Genomic DNA, 22,102 nt, shown 5'->3' on the forward strand with positions numbered 1-22,102 from the left:
TATCCAGAATTCTCAGGACCTGGCCTTTTCCAGATAATGGATCTTTCCATAATTTGGTTTTTCAAGCCTTAAAGGGGCTGTTCACCTTTAAGTTAAATTTAAGTATGATGTAGAGTAATATTCTGAAACAATTTGCAATTTGTTTTAATTTTTTATCATTTGTGGTTTTTGAGTTACTTAGCTTTTTATTCAGTGGCTCTCCAGTTTGTAATTTCAGCAATCTGTTGATAGTGTCCAAGTTACCTTAGTAATCATGCATTGATTTGAATAAGAGAATGGAATATGAATAAGAGAGGGTCTAAATAGAAAGATGAGCAACAAAACGTAGCAATAACAATACTTTTGTAGCTTTACAGAGCATTTGTTTTTAAATAGGGTCAGTGACCCCCATTTGGAAGCTGGAAAGAGTCAGAAGAAGAAAAAATTAAATAAAATATTAAAATAAATAATGAAGACCATTTTAAATATTGCTCACAATTGTCCATTCTATAACATACTAAACGTTAATTTAAAGGTGAACCACCCTTTAAGTCTACTAGAAAATCATGTAAACATTAAATAAACCCAGTATGCTTGTTTTGCTTCCAATAATGATTCATCATATCTTAGTTTGGATAAAGTACAAGGTACTGTTTTATGGCGAAGAACAAGGTAATCGTTTTTAAAAATAAAATGGAGTATACATTCACTGTATATATATAAAGTTGCAATCGATATCCTGTTGTCATGTGAGGGACAAAGGGTTTGTAAGATGTTCAATATATTTCCGCAAAGGCTACATTTTTGCAATGTGAATATTTAATGTTAATGTTAATATTTAATGTTAAATTCCCCCATAAATGTCTAAACCAATAAACTAAGTTATTTCCCTACTTTTTTATTACACAGCAAAAGGTGAGTGAAAAGCTTATTGAATGTTCAAAACATTTATCTGTGTGATTTTTGTACAAAGATGGGCAACCTGTACAGATGCTGTTAAAAGTCTACATTGAGTCCAAGGTAGTCTAGATTAAGCGGGTGCAGCAAAGTTGCTTGTTTTGGCAGAAGCATGTTCCTTTGATATCGTCCACAAGCTAACAGAATCACTGTAAGAGAGGTTTTATTTTTTTCTTCTTGGTTTATAACCGTATTGTTCTTAAGAGGGAGGAAAGGGAAAGGGATAACAATAAGGGTAAGGGGAGTAAATAAATTATACAGCATATAAAGGAAGCACCAGGTACAGAGCAAGCAAAATGTAGTTTGAGCCAATGGTATATTATTTAGAGGAAAGTCTTGAAAAGACAGCATTGCTATATTCTGCCACTGCATACAAAGTACCTGTACCAACTTTAGATATTACACCACAATAAACTGACAGAAATAAAGCAAAATTTTGCTCTGTCTGTATAACCATGTCAGCAATTTATAGACATGGCAGAAATTGTACCCTTAGGCTGCCATCATCTGACAAGCATTATCAAGTGAGACAGATCCAACCACATGCCAGACGCTGGGTTAATGCATTTAACAGAGAACTGTCACAGCATTATGGATGTTATTAAATAATGAACAAAATTAGGAACCTTTTTTTCTTATATTTTGGAGGGATGGACATCTAAAATTCAGGATTTATCCTAATCCCAGCAGGACTTTTGTAGGATTTTGTAGAATTTCAATTGGTCTGAATCCTATGTTTTTAAGCAAAGTAAATAGTGAACAAAAAATTCATGTGACTTTAAAAAGATCTGGACAACTAAATGCAAAAATTTTTTTGCTCACAGATAATACAAGTGTTGATTTCAGCCCAAGGCAACCACAGCCCTTTAAAAGGCAGGGAAGATATGTGCCTTCGAAGATGCCCCAGTAGCTCCCATCTTCTTTTCTGCTGCTTCACTGCACATGCTCTGTGCTGCTGTCACTTACTGAGCTATACAGTATACATAGAATATAAATGTCACAATATAAGGCTGATTAGCAATTAATCCAGATAAATATTATATGGCAGCGCAGAAACCAGTGCAATTAGCATCAGAATTTAATAATTGGACTTGTAGCTTCAGCTAATATGACTAACTTCATTTTCTGCTTGATAATTTGTGATGACCCCCAAATTTAGCTTTTCAACAGCTGCTCAGAGCCCACTGAGATTGTGAGTGTCGCAGACATTGTCCAAGATGGTGACCCCCTGTGACAAGTTTGAAATCCTGGATCATTGATGCTCTTGTGAAGCCGAGACTAGGCTGGTGCAGTAAGTTCAGTATGTAAAATATGGCATTTTTAGCCACATTAATTTTTAGGGTTTAGTTCTCCTTTAAAGTTCAAATTTGGTTCAGGAGACCATTGTTTAATAATATAGTCTGTGGTTCTATATACAATACAAAATCTATTTCAGGCTATAATAGTGAATAGTAAACAAAGCAGATTCTAGCTATATGCAAAATTTTTTTTCCATAGTGTCCTTAATGGTAATGGCACATGTGGTGCTTTATTCAATGGGAGCCAGAAGTGGAGGTCACAATTGCTTTCCTGCCAGCAGCAATGTAATGCATATGGCATGCCATTAGTCTAAAAGGAGTTATGAATTTAGGAAAAGGAGAATAGGGAGTCTCCTGATATTTGTGGACCACAAGGTGGGCTCATAAGTAGTAGTGATAATTCCCTGACATTGTTCATATCTTGCAGAGAAAACAAGCATAATATTTGTACAGCAAGTATTTCTCTGCAGAATTTAGAAGCATATTTTTGTGTATAGTGGCCCTATAATCCATATTCTCAAATGACTTTAGTATAAGATATTAAACGTAAGGATATAACTTAATAAGAAATATGTAATTCTTCTTGTATAACAAATGTCTTGTATAACACAATGGGGCACAGATAAATAATACATATCTTCATTGTACTTACATCTTTAAAATAGTCTGAGCAGTCAGCCATTTATTTGTCTGAAATTCTGGTCAGTAACAGAAGCCTTAGGGACTGTACTTTGGATTGGTGCAATCAGCTGCATGACCTCCTTCTCCTGCATTGCTGAATTACGACCATTGAGAAGCAGTCCTAATATGATTCACGTCTGAATTCAGCATGATGGCTGGCGAGGGAATCTGCAAATTAGAGAATCAAAAGTTCAGAGAGGGCATTTTAACACACATATTGCTGCTTTCGTTAATATTGCTTTTCCTCTTTAGAGAAATAAAGTCATGATGTGTACAAAATGGGAAGCACTCATATACGTTTAGTTTTATTCAATCCAGACATTGCTTATAAGCAGTCCAAATAACAAAGGAAACTATGGTACCAGAATTTATTGCTTTTACTCACACTCAGTAGTCCTGTACTAGCAGACAACATCACGCGGGGGGGTAGATTTATCAGAGAGTCTCCACAGAGTGAAATACCGCCTCTCTCCATTCATTTCTATGGGATTTTTAAAGGCCTATTTATCAAAGGGTGATAGTGAAAGTTCACCATTTGATAAATACACCTTTAAAAATCCCATGAAAATGAATAGAGAGAGAGGCGGTATTTCACTCTGCGGACCGTGGAGATCTCTAACTTCACTCTTTGATAAATCTACCCCATAGATGGCCCATGTGCAAACCAATAATTTTGTAAAATTTGTACAAATTATTGATGTGTATGATGGCCTTTCAATCCTGACCAAAATCCATGTATTATGTCAAGAATCAGGCAGGGCTGAATATTTCATCTCCTTATGTTGGCCAGTTCATATATTGAGTTTTCTTGAAAACAGATTCCCTTATAATATAGATGCCATACCTGGACCACAATTAATTAGCAGAAGAGAATGCTAATTAGACTGCTTTCAATACAATGATACAGTCATTTAGTGGTTCTTCAAAAGTGGATTGTGTAAACTTGCTCTTTTGTGTGCTAAAAGGTTTATAATGTTTAGTTATGGTTCATAATGTTTTTCATATCTCTGTAAATAGAGGAGGGAGGAGATTTGCCACACTATGAGTGGTGGATTTTTTTGACCACGCCCAATTTTGGGCCACACCCCCCAATTGCCATGTTCATTTTACAAAATTTGGCAGGTTATGAAAGTTTGCATTTGCACACATTTCTGTGGTTTTTATGTGTTATTACAGTTTTGCTAATGAAGGTGAATTGCCCTTTAAGCTGCAGTTCACAGTTTCCCTGCTTATCTTAAATTGTTACAAAGTATCCAAGTGCACCTGCCACTTATTCTGGGCTCTCTGCCAAAAGCCACTTTAGTTACAAACTTTGTATCTTTATCTGGCTGTTCAGTGCAGGAGATCAAAGTCGGGACATTTCCTAGGAACAAACTCAGGACTGCGGGCTGAGCTGTCAAAATTGGGACTGTCACGCGAAAAACAGGACAGTTGGGATGTTTTTCCTACACTTTTTTTTTTTTTTACAATATAGTTTACAATATAGTTGCGGAGCATAACAAATGAGTGAGAGCAGGCTCTGTTTCTATACATGAGCAAGAGACCTTGAGTAAAATGCTATAATCAGGTTGCAAGTACAAGCATGACCTTATAACTACAAAGGCCCAAGTCTGACCCCGTCTGCAGTTCTTATATAGCACACACCTCCTCATCGTGACCTGTAACAAAGTGTTGCTATGGGAGCAGAATGGATAGTTTCTCTTTAATGAACCATAGCCCTTTTTTATTGACTTTTTTTTTTCATTCCATTTATTGACTGCACTAACTGATTCAGTGATGTACACAATGATATTGCACAACTAGTGGCATCCACAAATAAAATCAGACAGTAAGTAAAAATAGTTTACAATCTACTTTAGTGCTTATTCTTTTTCTACCTTACGCTAATGGTATACAATAGAAATGTAGATGTTCTGACAGTGTAACATATTCAAGGCTTTCCCTTGGTTCTATTGTATGTTTTATTTCATTTATTTTATTTACCCCTAAAATCCTGTATATCATAATCATTCTTATCTACCAACAAAGTCTATCATTCTTGCTTAGGTTCCATAATAATTTGACAATTAAACCAGTGAAAGGTTTGGCTGATAGGGATGCACCGAATCCACTATTTGAGATTCGGCAGAATCCCCAAATCCTTCATGAAAGATTGCATATGCAAATTAGGGACAGGAAGGGAAAAGTGGAATCAAGCTTGATAAAGGGCCAAGATCAGGCCTGAAACGTTGTGTGTTCCGGATCAGAAGCCATATGTTCTAATAAAGGCTTTTTAACTACAAATTACTGCGTCAGCAGTGCTGTGTTGTACACTGGAATTCAGATTCGGTTTAGCCAGGCACAATGATTCCACAAATCAAAATCTTTCTGAAAAAGGCAGAATAATGGCAGAATCCCAACTCAAATCCTGGATTCGGTGCATTCCTAGTGGCTGAAACATTTATTTTGGGGCCACGAAAGACAGGGATCATCAAAGATCTTGAAAGCGACAGATTAGTGAAATGAGAAATAGGAAAATAACTAGGATTCTGCCTTTTTCAGAAAGATTCAGATTCGGCCGAATCCTTCTGCCCAGCCGAACTGAAATTAGGGGCGGGAAGGAAACTGCGTGACTTTTTGTCACAAAACAAGGAAGTAAAAAATGTTTTCTCCTACCCACCCCTAACTTGCATATGCAAATTAGGATTTGGATTCTGTATTCGCCCAAATCTTTAGAGAAGGATTCGGTGGTTCGTCTGAATCCAAATTAATGGAGTCGGTGCATCCCTAAAAATAACCTCCCCATAAGCAAGACGAAGCCCCATAAAAAGCTATGTTAGCTATGTTCAGTGACCCTTTAATGGAAAAATGTTAATCCTGCTAAAAGAGGATACAGAAAGGACCTGCATCTTCCCAAAGTATATATATTACTGTCTGTAATATCGCAATATTGCAATATCGCGGGCAACAAAACATTTCTAGTTGCATTCCCACTGGTAATAAATATATCACCAGTAAGGAAACATATGAGTCGCTTCAGCTTTCTGAAGTTGCCTTTGCGAGGAAACTTCACTCTACTTGAGAAACCCAAAGCAATGCATGTGTTTCCCCACTGGTGATCTACATTATTGATGGTGGGAAAGCATTTTCACGAAATTAGTTGCCTGCAGTACCACAGATTTACCGTGGGTTACAAATTATCTTCTGTGGGATCACCCTCTTCTCCTGCCCCCTACCTTGCACTTTTTCCAGACACAAAAGATAGAAGTACCGGCCTCCTCATGGTGCTAAAGAGCCCTGTCCTTGCCTATATCGAGTGGTAATTTAACATATGGGTAGTGCCCACCAGCGTTCACCTTTCATTCAGAAGTGCTTGGTAAATGAGAAATAAAGGCTGAAATTTTGCTTCTGTAAACGAGTCCTCAAGTATTACATACAAATAACACATTCAGCTAAGGTAAATGTTTTTGTGTGCCTTATATATACTATAATGCTGGAGTACAGTGTTTAGAAACAGGCAGAAAATGTTTTTTATTGCTTTCAAAGGATTGACCAATGAGTTCTCCTGATAACCGGTTGCAATGGGTTATTAGACCAGAGGCCACACCCCCTAAATACCATGTCCATTTCACAAAAATTGGCATGTCTGAACACTTATCTGGGCCATTACAGTTTTGCTAAAGAAAGTGAATTGCCCTTTAAGCTGCAAGTCTCATTTCTCCCAAGAGACCTGCTTATCTTAAATAGTTACAATTGTATCTTTGCTTAGCTCAAATAGTTACAAATGTATCTAAGTGCTGGTGTTGAGTATTCAGGGCTCTTTTTATTGCCTTTTATTTAATTATGTTTTAGAATCTTTGAATCTTATAATGGCGTCAGTGCAGGAGATCAAAGAGAAACTCTGGGAATTTCAATAAGTAACCAGGATTGCGGGCTAAGCTGTCAAAATCAAAACTGTCCCGTGAAAAACTGCTCACCATCCGGACGGTCTCAAGGCTGCCAGTCACTTTACAGCACTGATACAGACCAATTAAATGCGTAGCCCTGTTCCGACTTCCATTTTTACTTAAGAGATGGCAAAATACATATCAAGAGATGCTGCAAGCCTTTAGGTGATCCCCAGCTGCTACACTGATTTCTCAGGGGGAAGAAACTAGCTCTGCCAGCGCTTGCTTCTCTAGAAGACCTACATAAACATGGATTAAATGTCACAATGGATTGGATTGTCATTGTGCTATATATACTAGTGCTCAAGGTAGTAGCAAGAATTAGACATTCATGACAGTCAAACATCTGTTTTTTTTTGTCAGCAACAGAGATCTAGAGAGCACCAAAAATTCAGGATAAGCAATCTTTATTTTTCTGAAAAACAAATAAACAATGAAGAAAGGAGACAAGCTATTGTGCATTTCACCCAATAGGAAATGTATCATAATTCAGGAATTGAGCTCATTAACTAATAATGAATCCCTTGAGTATTACAATTGGGCCCGTGAGCTTACTTCCCAATCCCATTTTGCTTCAGTAGTAAAACATGGTCTTGAAGAGGCAATGTCAGGGAAAGGAATGTAGAGGTAGTAGAGAGGATTTCTTTTTTTTTGTGTGTGTGTGTGTTTTAAAATTATTTAGCTTTTTATTTTTTTTCTGCAGTTCTCCAGCTTGAAGAACTTCACCATCTGGCTGCAAGCGTCTGTTCTACTTTTCAACATATTTCGAGGACTAATAGAAAGCTTAAAAAGAGACCTGATTAATTATTGATATTTTTTTTTGTTATTGCGTATCCTGGTGGACTGACCAGGTCCAAAACATGGTCTTGAAAAGGCAATGTTAGGAGAAGGAAAGTAGAGGTATGCACTGCCATATTTTAGATTCCAATCTCAGGGAAAGCAACTTGCAATGGTGCCAAATGTTAGGCACCCCCAAGTGATTATATTGACTTACCTAAAACCCCGGGCCGGTGCTCCTATCAGCAGAAAACTGCTCAGGGTTATACCACTGAGCGCTTCTCTTCAGTCTTCCTTCACGCGGCTGCGCATGCGCAGTAGAATGAAAAGCCAAATTTTAACGGAAAAGTCTATTTCATTCAACTGCGCATGCGTTTTCCCCCTGGGAAATTTAAAGAAAGAAGACGAAGAGGATCGCCCCGTGGTGCTCACTGGTATAACCCCGGGCAGGTGCAGTTTTCTGCTGAAAGGAGCACCGGCCCGGGGTTTCAGGTAAGTCAATACATTTTTAGAAGGTGCAGTATCAAATATCTATTGCACTAAAATAGTTTTACTTTCTGGTTAATGTTCTTGTAAATCCTCTACTGGTTCAACTCAGGGCCTTGGTCTTGCCCCCTGGATTTAATACAGCAGCTCTGCATTATGGTTACGTAAGTTATGTCTACAGTATATGTATACCCTGGAAACATATTAATGTAAATTTGATCAGTTTAAAAAATTTTTATAAAAAGTTAAGAAATGTTAGCTCACTCTTATAACTTAATTTACTAAGCATAGCAACATCACAACACCTTTCTTTTCTCCGTGAATGTTTTTTTCCTGACTGTGGACAGCAGGCCAAAATGACCAGCAGGTGGTGCGGTTACAAAATTCATTATATTTTCCGTTTTGCCAAAATGTCTAATATCTTGGAAAGAAAAAAAGAAAAATCAATAGGCAATTTTGCCTTTCATTTTAATCAAAAACAAAGTTTTTTGTTATTTCTTGAGCTAATCATTGCAAACTACATTGCCCTTGCAAGGTAGATAATGAAATCATCAGTGTGCACAGAATCAACCCGCATAATGGACTCCTGTTATTAAAATTAATCACAACAAAGGGTTTAGGGACTCCTGTAGAAGAAGAAATACTGGTCCTTTAAGAACTATACTTTTTGATCACTAACCACAGAGAACAGGGTGGAGAAAACTAATATTATATTTCATCCGGCTGCCTGCTTGTTATCTCAATAAACAGGTTCCACCCATACCACACTACTTGACTGTGTTCCGTGATGAATTAGTAAATGCTAAACATACACCTAGATATCCGAAGTACAGTATGCTTGAATAACAATGCATTTTTATTACTATTAAGTGTTTGGATTCCCTTTTCATGTGATATAAATGCATTCCACAGAACAAAGATTTGTAGCGCAGCAAGAATCTAAGAAGCAATACGTTTTTCATTTAGATCTCCTTTGTTATGCCATAAAAATATGAATGCTCTCCATATGTCTCTACCTCGAATGTCAGCATCACTTTTGATCTAACAGATTCTTTATTGTGTGAATGTTTGGTGTATATTTCACAGCCTCTGTAAATCGTTTAATCTTTTTATCTGCCTTTGTAAAATTCTTTCATTGTCTCTTGCTCTGTCATTATTTAGAGATCGGATATGTTCCATCATTTAATGTGTCTGATACTGGCTGAAGCTTTAGCCAAAGCATTGATTTTTCTTTGAACATCTGAAGGATGATATGCTTGCTTAAGAGGCAGCTTAATTCTGCCTTTTCCTGCTAGATTTTTATTATTCGCTATTATACACCATACTACAAAAAAATCCTTTACCTTAGGTGTTTTTTTTAAAAACAATTGATATTCATATGCACCTATTTTCAATATTCATTACATACTACAATTATCCTTTTTTTACAATAAAGCATTGACATATTCTGTAGCACTTTAGAGAGACAACACATCACTCACATCAGTCTCTGCCTCTGAATTTACAGATCCATATTGCATTCACGCAGTAGGGTCAATTTTATCACCAGTTAACCTACCTGTATAATTTGGAACATGAAAACAATTGTATTGGCAATGCAGCTATAAATATAACTGAATGACCTGGATAAACTGGGATTTGTTTTATACTAGGGATGCACCGAGTCCGAATCCACTATTTTGGATTTGGCTGACCCCCAAATTCTTCGTAAAAGATTTGGCAGAATACCGAACGAAATATGAATCACAATTTGCATATGCAAATCAGGGACTAGAAGGGAAAAAGAGAAAAAAATTTCTGAGTAACAGAAAGTCCATATTCCTTAGATGGAATTTTAAGTAAATTTAAAAAAAAAATGATTTCCTTCTTCTCTGTAATAATGACAAGTTATTTATCCTAATTAATCTTAACTAGCAAGCATAAATCCATAATGATGACAAAACAAAACTATTTGGTTTATTTATTAATGTTTAAATTTTTTCCTGAAATATCCCTAATCTGCTAAAGCCCCAGGTCCCAAACATTCCAGTTAATAGATCCTAAACCTGTATATGGATATTGCTGGAAACACTAAATATGATATTCTTCTGTGAGAACACTTTCTTTGCCAGCCTGTGTGCCAGATGGGGTCTTCCAATTTTTCTAGGTATCTAATGTACCACCATAACCTCTACTGCATCACTTTACCACAACCCCTCAGTACCATGTGCTAATAATAAGAGGGATTTGTCAGCCATAAGTCTAGTGCGGAGCAAAGTCTGAATTTGCTCACTAAACTTTAAGTTTCAGAACATAATTGCAGGTCAGTAAGACAATGCTGGACTGCACTGTACTAGAAAAAGCAGAGTTAATGCTTCTGAATTGGCAACATAAATGCACTGTTATACTGAATAATAAATAATAACACAGAACTATGAATAACTTGTAAAATAGATCTTTATAAACATTGCATGGTGATGTCATAATTTATGAAAAGACTTAGCGATGGTACTTTTGTCACAAACTTCTGTACTAGAAGAAATAATGTGGCCTTTATATGTTCACTGAACTACTCTGTGACATTATATTCTTAATTTATTTTTAACAATAGAGGGTACATTATTCTGTGTATAACACAGTTGAAAGTTGTTTTTAAGGAAAAAAAATGTACAGACAAGGAGGCAGTGGTGCCACAGGGAAACCAATTTCTCTCCATAATTTGCCTATAAGACTAAATGGGGAATAACAAAATCCATCTAGAATGGAATATTTACGGAAGATACATCACATTCAATCCATTCTTTTCTCATTTCTCTCTCGTTTTATTGTTTGTAAAAATAACACAAAGCATAATACTGTAGCAATTTACAGCTTTATAGAAGCAACATTTTTCACATAAACAAATGAGGCATTTAACTTGAAACTCAACAAAAGTACTTTGCCTGACATATCCGTACTTAGTTACAGGGTAGATTAAAAAAAGAGCAATATAATCTAGTGATTACATTTTCAGAAGAACTGCCAAGGGATGTCAGAACTTTGGGAGTATTTTAGAGACAGTTAGAAAGCCATTGACTGGTTTCCTGATTTCCTTCCACCCCCCAAAGCAACGTAACTTAAAGCATATTCAGTTATAAAGCAGAAAACCAGTTAAAGTCTTATTTATGATTAAATTTGAGAACTCTTTTCATGCTAGATGTTTGATGAATATGTTATGAAATTATCTTTCTATTATAATGTGGTTATAATGTGGTTAATTTGAGGAAAAAAGACAACAGTCTAACCCTTCCGAAGGATCCCCAGATATATGAAGTAGAAGAACTGACATAGCAGGTCCAACAACATGCTTGGGTACAGGTAAAAAATAGCAGGATAGAGTACCACAATCAAATTCCTGATAAGTGTGGTACTCTGATACTCCTGCAATAGACAGATAGATGTATACAAACATATACATAACTAATCTCAGTGCCTGAGGTTAATGTAGCCCTGGTTATTATGCTTATCTAAGATGTCAATCAAGCACCTCTGAAAAAAGCACTAAAGGAATTTGCCATCACAATATCACTTAGCAGGTAATACAACATACTCATTGTGAAGAACCATTTGCGTTGCTTCATGTGAGTTATGTACATCAAGTCTTCGGGCAAGGGCACATGAAATGTATTCAATGCTTCTCTGAATCTGTGGAAAGAAGCGGATCTGCTTTAATTAGCAGCGGATGGAGAGAAGCAATGAATATGCTTGTGTGCCCTTGTCTTAAAAGGGTGGCATCTGGCCCTTTGAAAAAAAGATTCTCCAGGATCTGTCTATAATGCCCTGTAACTTCTGAAGCACTTTAATGTCTAAAAAGGACTGGGGTCCAAAACTGCTCTGCATACTCAACATGAGGCCTTACCAAGGATTTATAAAGAGGCACATTTATGTTTTTCATCTCTCTAGTTAACATCCTTTTTATGTAAGAGAACCTTTTTTATACTCTAGTAGACACTGCCTGGATACCCAGAGTCACCAAAACCCCCAATTAATAAGTAAAAAAAAAAAAAAAAAAGACAGACAGTATTTTCAAAACCAAGGTCAAGGTCATGAATTAACAAATTAAAAAGCAAAGGGACAAAGAGAGACCCCCTGTGGCAATTGACTAACAACACTGGTCTGATTAAAAAAATGATCTATTCACCGCCATTCTTTGAAATCTATCCTTTCAGCCAGTTATTTTTCCAAAACACAAATATTAAGTTCAGTGCCAATAATTTAATCAAAAACCTTCTGTGTTATGCAGTATAAAATGTTTTAAAAAAATCAGTAGATCACATCCACTGCCACCCTATTCTAGGTTTCGTCCCATCTCTGAAGGCAGTTCTGACAAGATCTATGGTAGATAAAACTATGCTGGCACAACCTCATAGTACAGTGATTCAAAATAGACTCAGTATATTATCGTTTATTACACCAACAAAATGCTCTTATCAACCAATTTACCATCCTCTGATATCAAGGGTCCCAGCCTATATTGTTTCACTTTTAAACAATTTATATTTGAAAATAATTATTTGGAATTTGTTTTACGCTTCACACCAATGCTGTTTTTATTATCTATTTTAAGTTTGTCTGTTTTTCCATGCTTAATTGGTCTCTGTATTATCTAAGCTTTATCCTAATTTTTACCTCAGTACTTCTTAACCACTGTAAACAACTGCAACTTTGCTAACCTTCTTCATAACTGGGACCCTCCACACCTTTAATCTAAGCATAAGTAAACCCCAAAATTTTTTTTGCCTAAACACAATTCTAAGCAACTTTCCATTATACATTCATTACAAATTCTCTATGGTGCTTAAGTTATTTGTATTTGTATTGCTATTGAAAGCAGTGTTTGTCCATCCCTGCCTATTCTCTGCCCTGGTCGCTCTGACTGTTGATACAATGTTCTCAATCTCAACAGTAATTCCCCAGCAAAGACAGATCTGTTAATCAGCTGCCTTGTCTTACATCTTATCAACAGTCAGAGCCACCAGGGCAACAGACAGGGACAAACACTGATTTTAATAGCAATACATATAGAAATAACTTAAACTATAAAAAATTTGTAATCAATGTACATGAAAAAGTTTCTTAGAATTATGTTTTCCTTTATTAGGCAAAATATTATTTTGGGGTTGACTTATCCTTTAACATAATTGCTATTCTGTCGACCCTTAATCACAAACATTTTCCCATTATGTACTGTAGTGTCGTGTAGACACAACTTATGTGCAACTGCGGGTATAGATGGGTCATGGTCACCCCAAAGAGAAATTCATGTTAGCCTGTGCTATTTCACTGCAACATCATATAAGAATTTAATAAAAGACTGCAGTGACACTATCACAGATATCATTTTGATAGATCACACTAGTATTATAGCACTTTAAATTAGCACAAATTTTTGTCCTTTTGTCCCCAGTGAGTGACTCCTGGAGTCTAAAACATATAATGCTAAACAAACATGTTATAATACCAAGGAGCTTAAGCTGAGCATTTCTGATTTACAAACCGTATGACTAAAGTGTTGTATGGACAGAGCATCTTTTTGCTATTGAGTGATAGCTGATGGGAAACAAGAATGCAACTTGTTGAAAAAAGAAATTATTGGAGTAGAATAATTCCTTCTCTTTTGTTGCTTTCATAAGCACTCCACGTTGAGCAACCCAGCCCGCATCTGCAGGCTAACAGTGGCTCTTCTCTCTACATCCTCTAAAGTTTTAGCTTTGGATTTCGATTTTCATTTTATATACAGGGTTAAATAAAGAACATGTTAGAATTGCTTGGTATTTCCTGTTTGGCTGTAATGTTCATTAAATTAATAAAAAAAATGTTTGCTGCGAAGAACATTTTTTGCCATGTTGGGGCATATTTACTAAGCGTTGAACTGGGAATTTATTGAAATCCTTTGCAGTTTCTTTTCTATATGATGCTATATTTCATACAGTCATTGTAAAGTTGACTTTAATCCTTCAAATCGTCCCACGTCTACCCTCGTGAAGTATACTGGTAAAAGGTGGGCTTAATATTAGAGCTGAAACCCTGCAGCTTCAAAAATACTGCCTAAGAGTAACATTTTATATTATTTAAAAGGAAGAAGCATTTTGTGTGTGTGCCTACCACATCCAGTACTTATGGAAACATGAAACCATTCATTGTGGTGCAATAACTCTTCAATTGTTTGCATGATAGCTTCTCTTTTATGACTGGTTGCAATTTAAAAGATATGCAGCCAATGACAGGGCATGACCATTATGCAAATTTGCGGTCAGGGCACAAATGTGATTTTCTGTTTCATGCCTTTTAATCCCTTGCATTCCAACAGTAGAGATGATTAATTTGCACTTCCTTTCCTACAGAAAGACTTGTGATTCTTCTGGCCTTTATGACTTTTTAAATTCACCTTGCATTTGCCTCAGGGGAATTTGTTGGTCGATAAACACCTGAGCTTTACAGCTATTCCCTAGCATCGAATAAGGGAGAAGTTGAACAAAGCGTATTAGCAGCAGCAATAGGTTGCTTAATAAATATGCCTCAACACATTCATATGTGCCACAATTTGTAAAATTCAGCATTTGATTATTCAAGATGAATACCTTTCTAACATGTAGAGGTTAGCTATAACACCATTAACCAATAATAACTATATAAGGTATGCAAAATATCCTTTCTATATTATATTATATCCTTTCAGATATAATAGATGCCATTTAATAGTATTTCTTAAACCTTAGGTTTAATACTTACAAGTTATACGAAAGGGCACACATTATTCACATTTATAAAATGTAAATGCATCTTTAAAGGGATACTGTCATGGGAAAAAAACAATTTCAAAATGAATCAGTTAATAGTGCTGCTCCAGCAGAATTCTGCACTGAATCCATTTCTCAAAAGAGCAAACAGATTTTTTTATATTTAATTTTGAAATCTGACATGGGGCTAGACATTTTGTCAATTTCCCAGCTGCCCCAAGTGAAGTGAAGTGATATCACCCCCTCCCTCCCTTCCCCCCCCCCAGCAGCCAAACAAAAGAACAATGGGAAGGTAACCAGATAACAGCTGCCTGGTAGATCTAAGAACAGCACTCGATAGTAAAAACACATGTCGCACTGAGACACATTCAGTTACATTGAGAAGGAAAAACAGCAGCCTGCCAGAAAGCATTTCTCTCCTAAAGTGCAGGCACAAGTCACATGACCACGGGCAGCTGACAAAATGTCTAGCCCCATGTCAGATTTCAAAATTGAATATAAAAAAATCTGTTTGCTCTTTTGAGAAATGGATTTCAGTGCAGAATTCTGCTTGAGAAGCACTATTAACTGATCCATTTTGAAAAAAAAATTTTTCCCCATGACGGTATCCCTTTAAAGAACTGATTTATAATTTACAGTACTGGCTAACAGTGGGGGTATTTTTCCCAATCCCAGTTCTTTAATACTTATTATAGAGCTAGCTATTGGCTTATTTGCCATTAATTTGGATATTTCTTTGCACGTTACCTTCCTCTGTCCCTGAATTGCCGCAGGTCTCTGCACTTCATTCTGGTGAACTGCAGCCACTCTATTCATTAGGGGATGCATGTCTGGGGAGTTTCTGGGGCTATTTCTATGCAGAGAAACATAGATTTTAAAGTACAGATTTCAGTTCTATTATCCTTAATGCTCGGGATTTTGATAATGTCAAAGACTATGCCCTATGGCTACTAGAACCTAGAAGCGGTCAGCGTGGATTTATTGTAGCATAGCTACCCTCATGTGCAAAGTACTGTCTCATTGGAAGTTTTGGATGAAAAATCCCATACCCATAACTTCATCTCTCTCTCTCGAATATATATAATATATATATATATATAATATATAATATATACATATAAAAAGGAAGCGCAGAGATAAAATCCTTATAGTGCAGTATGTCAAATCAGAACACAAAAGGTACGGTGTAAAGGTACGGATAGCCAAATCCAGTGCGTCAGTCCCTGTGCAAAACGTGTTAAAAGTGAATGTGCCCAAGCAGAGCCAGCCTACTCACTTGACCTGGTTGATTACGAGCATTTTACACAGTCCATACCAGGGACACTGATCAGATGTATATACATCAGATGAATGACGGTATAGCAAAAGTTTCCGACCTTGTGGATCAATTTAGAAGTGCAGGTATCCAAGATCATATAGGAGACAGAATGAATATAGTGCAATTCATTTATTAAAATACAAGAATTAATATACAGAATCCAGTTACAAACCAGTACTAGAGTTTCACAAGTATAAAATCAAACAACAGATTCGTGGCTCCACGTGTTTCACTGTAACTGCAGATTACTTGGAATAGTTTCCAAGCAACGTGACTGCTATGAAGGGGTAATACAGATATATGAATAGCACAGCACGGTCTGACTTTGTATTCAGAGACTGTAGAACCTGGTGCTGATCAGGTCCAGTGGCATAAACTGAAAAATACATGCATACTAACTTGACTGAAAAACAAATTTTCGTAAGAGTAGAATGTTTCTCATATAAAACACATCAGTACTAAAATTAAAATTACATGCAAATGATGGCATATACTAAATAGTGATGATATGCTGTCCTGCAGTTTATGATAAAGATATACGCAAGGTAGTTCTCATTGGTTTCACAATTATTTCGACTAAATTTGCCAAAAGGAAACAGACAAATACACATATTTGAGCCTAGATGGCAGAACCTGGCATTTTAGTCTACTGCAGGGTGTCATAACGGACATTCAGCAATATTCTGAATTCTAGGCACATGCAGAAGTATCCAGCAACAACTGCATCAAAAACAAATATCTCAGCTGCTAGACTGCTGCAGGGAGATGCAGATGACAGGATCTTGATTAAATCTAAACGACAATTCTACACGGCAGCCATTTTTCCTCTTTATAACTTGATGTCAGGCACAGAAATAAAAATGACAGCTATTTTCATTGTTTCTATACACTGAATGTTTTAACTAGGTTCTAAGAACTTGCAGCAGTCTAGTCTAGTAGACTAGCAAACATAAACTTATGGGATCAGAGGAAACACCTATTCCAAGATGATAGGCCAACAACTGAAAAGCATAAGTTCCTAAAGCACTTGTTATGATAAAGCTTGTTGCACTTGACTAAAGAAAAAGAAATGCAAGTCAACAGTGAATTTTAGCCAATCTAGAGCACTCAAAATCATCTGCCTCTATTCTTAAAGGATACATTCATAGATTTTCTCTGTGGGTTATTTATTAAGAAAACACAAACAAGCATTTTTCCACACTGGACATTTTTTCCCAGTTTTGTTTTTTTTTTGCTAAAATACCTAAAACATGAATAATTAATATCCATTCTCCCTCATTTTCATTTTAGTCCCTGTTGTATTTATGCACACTCAAACTAAAATGTAACTGACATGGCTGCACACAGTCCAGTCTGCTGACAGCTATAAATGTGTAAATCCAAATATAACTATACACAAAAGATATGGATAAAATGCTAAATCTTTATGGTTAGCCACCATCACTAATACTATATACTGTATAGGTGATAGCATATCAGATATGAAACTGTGTATTTCCAATAAATATTGTACCCTTTTTTATAAAATAATTTCAGAACCTACTTCACTGTTCCATAACTACTAATATTAATCAATCTCTTGCATAGAAATGATCATAAAATTCCTTGGTGCGTTCCCAAAATGCAAAGGTAGACCCACCATGAAAACCATTTACAAAAATGTAAGTCTTCAGAGACTAATAACATCTAAAATGGCATTGAACACATTGCATGTACACATAACTGGGTTTCTGTAATGGATTGCACAATAGATAAGAAAACATTAATTTCGAAAAACAAAAACAAGTGGTAGAACATTTAACATTCAGTACTGGTAACATCCTAAATGATGAGAGGCCATCTAAACCAATTTCTCTCAGATATCACTGAAATGAGCAAGTTGTCTGTTAATGATACATAACATTTTTATTTACAAAGTGCTAGTTGATTCACTACCCACCTTAAGGTTGTTTAAAATGTTCTCCCTTATAAAGATCTTTGGAGTTCTCCACTTTCACTCATCCACCAGCTGGGACTAATTCACCTTGGAAACTGACAGTTGCTTCTCTAACAATATGAATGCCAAAGGCACTCTCCCTTTGACAGTAATGTTAACATTTCCACTTTATAGACATAAATGTACAAAAAGTAGAGAACCTTTTTGAAAAACCTGATGAAACAGTCAATGCTTTTGAGGAATGAATTGCTTTCAAGAAGGTTAAGAATTATTATGAAAGTATTAGTATAAAGCTTTGCAAATGTAACACTGTGTCTTGGAAAATATATTTTAGGATTATTGCCATAGTAAGCTAATGTTGTTTGAAATGTGACAATAGTCCAGTTATATTACTTAAAAGAATTCCTTGCATTAGTGGCATCTCAAGCATAGGGCCAAATTTGGCATGTCCTATTGTTCATCCCTCGGATCAAATACTAGATTCACAGGGAAAGCTTGAGAAGACCCGGTAAGCGAAGACCATGTACATGGCTCCATGCGGTCATTGTCAAAAGGGATTTTCTAGTCTTCCGAACTGATATTTTAACAAACCTAAACCAGATTGGGAGGTGACTGTTGTAGCCAGATTTAAAATCTTTTTGGGGTGAGACAGAGAAGAATGAAATGACTGTCAACAGGGTCGAACTGGGCCGGCGGGACACAGAGTAAAAATTATTTCTGGCACTAAACAAGAATATGATTTCAGTTTCACTAGAACCAAAAAATTAAAATGTATCAAAGCAATTAAAATATAATGTACTGCTGCCCTGCACTGGTAAAAGTCCTGTGTTTTCTTCAGAAAGACTATACAGTTTATATATACAAGCTGCTGTGTAGCCATGCTGGCAGCTTATTCAAGCTGGAAAAAAGAAGAAAAGGCACAGGTTACATAGCAGATAACATAAAACACCATTCTATTCTCCAGAGTTTATCTGTTATCTGCTATGTAACCTGTGCCTTTTCACCGCCTTTCTCCAGCAGCTTAAAGTGATACAACTTGTTCCTATAAAAATAGGAACATGTCGGTATCAGTGAAAAGAAACTGCACACGAAATATAAGCAGCTAAAAGCTGTCCAAAGCCGCCCCCAGCCTGGGGAACCTTAGTAACTGCGACCCTCCAACACCATTAAATCATCTTCCTGAGTTGTTTCAGTCACGCTGGAACTGGGGTGCAGCGCAATCCCTCCATAGGCTGGAATCCTGTTTTCATTTGTAATTAACCTAAGGAGGGATTGTGCTTGTAGCAGTTTATATTTCGTGTGCAGCTTCTTTTCACTGATACCCACGCGTTCCTATTTTTATAGGAATGTGTCAGTATCACTTTAAATGTGGCTACACAGCAGCTTGTTTATATAAACTATAGTAGTGTTTCTGAAGCAAACACACAGTTTTTACCAGTGTAGAGCAGCAGTATACTATATTGTAATTACTTTGATACACTTTCATTTTTTGGCATTACTGTTTTATAAGTGGGAAATGCCTGATAGCAGAATGTGCCACAAGCAACTTAGAATTACCTGCAGGCATGATCTGGAGAAAGAGTTGCAGAAGCAAACACTTCTTCCCCCAGTCATGCTGGGTTGGAAGCAGAGAGATCCTTCCATGCCTACTAATAAATGACAAATTTCTATTTATTTTAGAAATATGTCAGTATTACTATAAATACTGTACACTGCAGAATATATCGCTTTGATGTACCAGTGTTATAGATCTAGGTTTCTAGAATATATGTTATTCAATGTCTGATCCTGATTTGCCTATCAACTCACAAGCCCCCTTGTACAACAAAACACACAAACATATATAAAATTATATGGAGAGAACATTTATTTTTCTGCAACTACAACTACTTTAACTACAATGGAAGAGTGGTGGCTGAACCAGAGAGCAAACAAGAACCCATGGTAACAAAGAAACAACATTATTTCGTAAATAATTTTAAAATACATGAAAAGGTGTCTACACACAATTTCATATGCAGGTGCTAAAGAAGACTGGCAAATAAAGGGTGTGGGATTACATTTATTGGTAAGTTTGCCTTCTGTTCTAAGTGTGTGTAAATATATAAATATTTATCAAGAACAGGTTCACTTATTTGCACTTTTGTCTAAAACTAACAAAAAGTAACACATGGCCAGAAACTGCTCATTGAGAATTTGCGAATCCTACTGCCAGTTTTTCCTCCATGCTGTCCTGAGGCGTTGCTAGTAAAGGATGTTTTTCTCTAGTCACCCAGCAGCACAGGTATATCACTAACCAGAAGGGAAAGGCTGTATTGCAACAATCATTTTTCTAGATGGCAGCCCACCACATTATTTGTCTGCATGGTAAACTTGAACTGCAAAAATGAACATTCCAAGAACATTCATACATGTAAAAAATTAGTGCTCATGCCATAAGAAGAAACAGTATTTACCTTAATGATACTTTAAAACAACTAGGACCAGGACCAGAAACAAAACAGATTTAAGACAGCAGCAGGGCACTCACTACTCAACATCATTTTGCTTTTAATGTTATACCATCCACCATACCAAAAGCATTTCAATCTCACGGAAACAGGGTATTTGCAAGGGTTTAAAGGTATATAATAATAATAGCCCCCTCCAGTGACATCAGAGATGGAAAGTGCAATCATTGCAGCAAACCCATCTTTTCTTTATGCTGGCACCGCATTGCAATCATACCAAGCCTTATGTAATAGCCAGCTGCAATGTAAAGGATGCTCATATTAGTGGTGTCATATTAAAGGCTCCTTTAAGAACAGAACTTGAGAGTCTAAAAAGGGTAGTTCGCCTTTAAATTAACTTTTAGTAATTGACTTAATTTAGACAATTTGCAATTGGTCTTCATTTTTTATGGTCCTTCAGTTATTCAGCTTTTTGTTAAGCAGCACTCTGGTTCGGTATTTCAGCAACTGCCTGGTTACTAGGGTCCTATTTACCCTAGTATCCAGGAAGTGGTTGTGATGGGAATACGGATAGGAGATGGACAGCATAGATAGAAAACTAATAAAAAAGTAACAATAACAATAAGATTGTAGCCTCGCAGTGCATTTGATTTTGGCTGCCAGGGTCTGAGACCCCCATTTAAAAGCTGAAAAGAGGCAGAAGAGTAAAGCCAGTTTATTAGCAAAAATAAATAATTAAATTAAAAACAAGGAATTGAGAATTCTATAACACACTAAAAGGGATTGTTCACCTTTCAAACACTTTTTCACCTGAGTTGTTTTCAAATTGTTCTCCAGAAAAATAAAACTTTTTTCAAATGCTTTCCATTTTGTAATTTTTAAATTTTTTTTCCAAAATCTAAGTTTAAAGTGATACTGACAGGTTCCTATAAAAATCATAGGATTGTGTTAGTATCAAGTAAATGCTGCACCCGTAATCGTTCTCTGATCCTCCCACACTGCTAAAAGACCTTCTGAGCCGTTTCAGTGACGCTGGGCTATGACTGGCATGATCTTTCCATAGGCTGATTACGAATGAATACAGGAATTCGGCCTATGGAAGGATTGCTCCGCCCCCAGCATCACTGAAGCAACCCGAAAGATATTTTAGTAGTGTCAGCCTGTCTGCTGCACACAGGTTCGTGGGACTTGGGGCTTTTCGTGGGAACGATTACGGGTGCAGCATTTACTTGATACTGACACGTTCCTATGATTTTTATAGGAACGTGTCGATATCGCTTTAAAGTTTGAGGTTCCTTCCTGACTCTGGTGTTTGAGTCTGGCAGCTCAGTAATTCAGGTTCAGTTTCTGAAATGTTACAATTTTGAAATATTTAATGGATACATTTCTCAGGAACTTCTCTGTAGTATTAGCAACTATTGTATTAATTCTAACAGCTACATTTGATGAAACCCAGGGATTCTGCTCAACAGGGACAAAGATAAAAAAATGTATCAACTAAATGTATCAATTTAGAACAGTTTAGAAAGTCACCGA

General features: G+C 36.4%; 1 protein-coding gene across 1 annotated transcript in view; it reads right to left on the reverse strand.

The window, feature by feature from the left end:
* The window catches only part of apba1.L (amyloid beta (A4) precursor protein-binding, family A, member 1 L homeolog), a 94,985-nt gene that overhangs the window by 68,353 nt on the left and 4,530 nt on the right, over positions 1 to 22,102 (reverse strand). Inside the window, exon 2 of the mRNA XM_018258734.2 lies at positions 2,887 to 3,083. The gene's annotated coding sequence lies outside the window, so the exon portion shown is untranslated. The remainder of the gene's footprint in view (positions 1 to 2,886; positions 3,084 to 22,102) is intronic.

Source organism: Xenopus laevis, chromosome 1L, assembly GCF_017654675.1.
Source record: "Xenopus laevis strain J_2021 chromosome 1L, Xenopus_laevis_v10.1, whole genome shotgun sequence".
Taxonomy (NCBI): domain Eukaryota; kingdom Metazoa; phylum Chordata; class Amphibia; order Anura; family Pipidae; genus Xenopus; species Xenopus laevis.